Genomic DNA, 6000 nt, shown 5'->3' on the forward strand with positions numbered 1-6000 from the left:
AGAGGACGATTAACTTTCCCAAGGTAACACAGCTAACGTCTGCCTCATAGAAATGCTGGGAAATGCAAAGACAGCAACAAACCTTGGCGGTGTGCACTGGTATCCAAAGGGGGGAAAAAAAAAAAGCAGATATGTAAAGGAAGTGTTAAATTATTATTTTATATTTTTCAAGATTTTAAAATTCCCTTTTATAAATAAGCAGAAAGAAATTTAGCTTTGTAACACATTATTAAATATATTCCAAATGGATTTCTGGCTTTCACTCTGACACGTAAAGAACTTGGTAGTCATCATTCCAAACATTCTTAAGACAGAAAAGGCTATGCAAACAAAACTTCAGTGACTTTTCTTGGACCAATCAGAGAACTGAGATCACAGGGTAACAATCACTTGAGAGACAAGCACTTGAGAGACAAGGCTTGCAGAACACCAAAATGGTAATTTTGATGAATTGCTGGTGGTTGTAAGTGAACCAGTGTGAGCACGAGAAACTCTTATCTTAAATAGCCCCCACCTTGCTTTGGTGGACTTGACCTTCAAGTCTCATTATGAAGAGCCATTGTCTCATAGCTCTTTCCAGGGGAAAGGAAGTAATCATTGTGAAATAATACACTCAGAGACTTCTCCATAATAAAAGTCTACTCTCCAAGGGAAAAGACCTTACCAGAGATTTATTCTGGCTAGAGGAAGGGCACTCCTCCTAGCCAGCCACTCTAGCCTTCTGGTCTCATCTGTCTCACCTAAGAGGGGAAAAATATAGTCCACAGGGCTTTAAGAAAACAGATGGAGAGTCCTGGCAGCCAAGGAAGGAAGTAGGGAATGAGGAGGAAAATCTATACCCACAGGAGAAATATTTGTGAAGGTCACAGCTCAGCCCCAAGACACAACCCCACTAAAAGACCAAGATTTAATCAGATTATAGAATGTTCTCCCCTCCCCTACACCTTACCATCACCATAGCAGGGCTTCTGTGGTTCACCCGTAACAGTGGTTCACAGCTGAAAGAATTGCAAGACGCAGACTCTCTCTGAGGAGGAGTATTTAGGGAAGCCCAAAGTCAGGGGGAGAGATAAAAACAAGGACACCAGAGAAATTTGAAGCCTTTGGCATTAGGGCTACAGCAAACACAAACCCAGCAAGACTCCTTGTCATGTTAATAGAAATCTTCACAGAAAAGCCCTATTTACCCCAGTCTCTAAAATCTGAAACAGCATGTCCACCTTTTAACAACAACAACAAAATTATGAGCCATGACAAAGGCAAGAAAAAAACAGTCTGAAGAGAAAAAATAATCATCATAATCAGACTCGGATATTAGAAATGTTAGAATTACCAGATAGTAATTAACATAACTATGACTAGTATGTTTAAGGGCTTTAATGGGAAAAAAGTAAACAACATGTGAGAACAGATGGGTAATGTAAGCTGAAAGGTGGAGAATATAAGAAAGAATCAAAAAGATATGTTAGAAATCAAGTGTACTGTGGGGTGCTTCAGCAGCTCAATCGGTTAAGTGTCCAACTCTTGATTTCAGCTCAGGTTATGATCTTATGGTTTGTGAGTTCAAGCCCCAAGTCAGGCTCTGTGCTGACAGCCCAGAGCCTGCTTGAGATTCTCTCTCTGTCCCTCCCCTGCTCTCTCAAAAGAAATAAATAAACTTAAAAAATTTAAATAAGAAATCAAATACACTGTAACAGAAATGAAGAATGTCTTTGATGGGCTTATAAGTAATTGCAATGACTTAGGGAAAAACCAGTGAGCTTTAACATAGGTCAATCAAAACTTTCCAACCTGAAATACAAAGAGAAAAAAAAAATGAATGAAAAACAGAAGAATATCCAAGAACCATGGGATCATTTCAAAAGGTGTTACATATGCATAATTAAGAAGCCAGGAGAAGAAAAAACAGGCAAAAGAAATATTTGAAGTTATAGTAGCCAATAACTTTCCAAAATTAAATATGGATACTGTACTGGATTGAGTAGTGTTCCCTTAAAATTCATTTCCATCCAGAACCCCAGAATGTGACCTTATTTAGAAATAGAGTCTTGGTGGGTGGAATTCCTCAAGAGGAGATCACACTGAATTTGGGTGCGTGCCAAATCCAATGAATTCTGTCCTTATAATAGTTCATGTGAAGACGCAGATGTACTCAGAGAGAAAATGGCCATGTGAAGACAGACACAGCTGAACTAATGAGCTCCACTCCAAGGAATGCCAAAGATTCCCAGCAATTGCCAGAACCTAGGAAGAAGCAAGAAAGTATTCTTCCCTACAGCCTTCAGAGGGAGCATGGCCCTGTTGACACCTTGATTTCATATTTCTAGCCTCTAGGTAAGTGAGAGAATAAATTTGTTGTTATCAGCAATCCAGTTTGTGGTAATTTGTCATGGCAACTTTAGAAATTTAGTAAACATCAAACCATAAATCCAGGAAGCACAGATATCACCAAGCAGAATATAAATATATATAGAAATATGTATAGAAATCCAATAAATACATATATATAAATCCACACCTAGGCAAGCCATATTCAAACTTCAGGAAACCAAAGTCAAAGAGGAAATCTTGAACAAAGCCAGAGGGGAAAAATAAATCTTACCTACAGAAGCACAAGGATAAACTCTAGACTTCTCAATAGAAACCATGCAGGCAAGAAGAAAATGAAGTGAAAAATCTAAAGCATTGAAAGGAAAAAAAAAGCTTACCATTCTAGAATTCTATATCCAGCCAAATTTATCCTTCAATAGATTTATCCTTCAAAAGTGAAAGAGAAATAAGGACTTTCTGAGACAAAGACTAAGGAATCCATTGCCATCAGACCTGACCTGCAAGAAATGTTGCAAGAAATTCTTCAAGCAGAAGGAAAGTGATAGATGTCAGAAACTTGATCTACAAAAAAAAAAAAAAAAAAAAGGAAGAGAAAGAAGAAACAAATGGAAAATACATGGAAAAATTAAGTGTTTTATTTTTTTATTCTTGATTTTAAAAATAATTGTTTGTATAAAGTAATAATAACAATGTAGTGGGTAATTAGAGCAAATGGATAAATGGAATGAGCAATGTCACAAGGGACAGAGGGAAAAATACTCTGTTCTAAGGAGCCTGCACTGTGTGTGAAGTAGCATTGCATTATTTGAAGGGGAATTTTTTTTTATGTATTTATTTTGAGAGAGAGCACATGCAAGAGTGGGGGAAGGTCAGAGAGAGAGGGAGAGATTCTGTCCTATCAGTGCAGATCCTGATGTGGGGCTCAAACTCTGACCTGAGCTGTAATTAAGAGTCAGACACTTAACCAGCTGAGCCACCCAGGGGCCCCTAAAGGTGAATTTAGATTAGTTTAAAACATATGTCTTAAGTCCTAGAGAAAACCACTTAAAAATTTTAAAAACAGTGTAATTTATAAAGAAGATAAAATTAATCACATGCAATGCTCAATTAGACCAGAGAATTAAGGGAAAAAAAGAGGGGGAGGAAACAACAAATGCAACAAAGAAAAAAGTTATAGATACAGATATTAATCCAATGTGATCAATAATTTCTTAAATGCAAATAGTCTAAATACACCAATTAAAAGACATATATTATCAGAGTGAATAAAAAAGAAGATACAACTGAATGTTATCTACAAGGAAACCAATTTATTTATTTTATTAAAAAAAATTTTTTTTACTGTTTATTAATTCTTGAGACAGAGAGAGACAGAGTGTGTGCAGGGAGGGGCAGAGAGAGAGGGAGACACAGAATCTGAAGCAGGCCCCAGGCTCTGAGCTGTCAGCACAGAGCCCGATGCAGGGCTCAAACTCATGAACCGCAAGACCATGACCTGAGTTGAAGTCGGGTGCTTACCTGACTGAGCCACCCAGGCGCCCTGAAAACCAATTTAAATATATAGACTCAGGTTAAGAGTAAAGGAATGGAGAAAGACATACCATAATGAAATTAATCAAAAGAAAATTGGAGTAGCCACATTAATTTCAAACAAAGCCAACTCCAGAACAAGCAAGATTTTCAGGAAGAAAGAGAGGCACCATATATTGATAAAGGGGTCAATTTTCTAAGAAAACATAACAACCCTAAACATGTAAGTACTTAGCAACAGAGCGTCAAGATACATGAGGCAAAAACTGATAGAACTGAAAGAAGAACTAGACAAATCCACTATTATAGTTGCAAATTTTACCTCCCTTCTCTCAGTAATTGATTATCCCAGCAGACAGAAAATCAGCAAGGATATAGATGATCTAAACAGCATTATCAATCAAATTAATCTAGCTGACATTATAAAATATTCCATTCAATAATCCATCAGAATATACATTCATCTCAAGCTCATATACAGCATTCACCAACATAGACTACATTTTGACTATAAAACACACCTCAACAAATTTAAAAATATAACACTTACATAAAGTATGTTCTCAGACCAGTTTAATTAAAGGAGAAATAAGAAAGAGGACAGATAGCTGGAAAGTCCCCATATATTTTGAAATAAAAATGCTAAATAGGATACTTCTAAATAACCAATAGGTCAAAGAATAAGTTTCAAGAGAAATTTAAAAATATTTTGAACTAAATGAAACTAAAATGAAAACTTACTAAATTGTTTACTGTAGCACTATGTACAGTAGCCAAGATATGGAAGTAACCCAAGTGTTTATTGACAGATGAATGAATAAGGAAGACATAGCATATATATACAATAAAATATTACTCATTCATGAAAAAGAATGCAATTTTGCCATTTACAACAACATGGATAGACCTGGAGGGTATTATGCTCAGCGAAATAAGTCAGACAGAGATAGACAAATGCCATAAGATTTCACTTATATGTGAAACCTAAAAAACAATACCAATGAATAAAAAAACACAAAAGCAGAAACAGACCCATAATAAAGACAGGAAATTGATAGCCACCAGAGGGGTTGAGAGTGGTGAGATGGGCAAAATGAGTGAAGGGGAGTGGGAGGTACAGGCTTTCAGTTATGAAATGAATAAGTCACAGGGATAAACGGTACAGCACAGGGAATATAGTTAATGGTACTGTCATAGCGTTATATGGTGGCAGATGGTGGCCACCCTTGTTGTCAGCAAAGCATAATGTATAAAGTTGTCGAATCACTATGTTGTATACATGAAACTAATGTAACACTATATGTCAACTATACTTCAATTAAAGAACTAATATAAAAATTTTTAAAAACTTGCTAAAATTTGTAGGATATTGCAAAGGAAGTAGTTAGAGGGAAATTGATAATATTTAATGCATATATTATAAAAGAAAAAATCTAAAAATTAATACTTAACCTTACCTTAGGAAGTTAGAAAGAGGAGAGAAAATTAAGCCTGAAGCAAGCAGAAAAAAACAAAAACAAATAATAAATACTAGAGCAGAAATCAATGAAATTGAAAACAGAAAATAATAAAGCAAGAAAACCATAGGCTGATTCTGATTCTTTGAAAAGATCAACAATATTGATTAATATAGATAAACATCTCTCCTGGCTGACAAGAATAATGAAGAGGGGATACAAATTATCACTATGAGAAAAGAAAGAAGGATCATCATTACTGATCTCATGAAAAATAAAAGGATAATAAAGATATACTTTAAACAAATAAATTTGTTTAGAAATCAGATAAATGAAATGGGCCAACTCCATGCAAGACAACAAACTGCCAAAACACACACACACAAGGAAACATAGATTGCCTGAATCACCCTATATCTACTAAAGAAATTGATCAATAATTTACCTTCCAAAAAAGAAAGCACAAGGCCCAGATGGTTTAATTGGCGACTTCTACCTAACATTGAAGGAAAAAATAAAAACAATTCTCTACAATCTCCAGAAAAAAGAAGCAGAGTAAATACTTCCCAACTCATTCTATGAGGCCAGCATTGCCCTAATTCTAAAAACAGATAGAGATATTAAAAGTCAAGAAATCAGACGAATATCTCTCATGAACATAGACAAAAAAATCCTCAAAAAG

Source organism: Panthera onca, chromosome B4 (genome assembly GCF_046562875.1).
Source record: "Panthera onca isolate mPanOnc1 chromosome B4, mPanOnc1 haplotype 2, whole genome shotgun sequence".
In the NCBI taxonomy this organism is placed as follows: Eukaryota; Metazoa; Chordata; class Mammalia; order Carnivora; family Felidae; genus Panthera; species Panthera onca.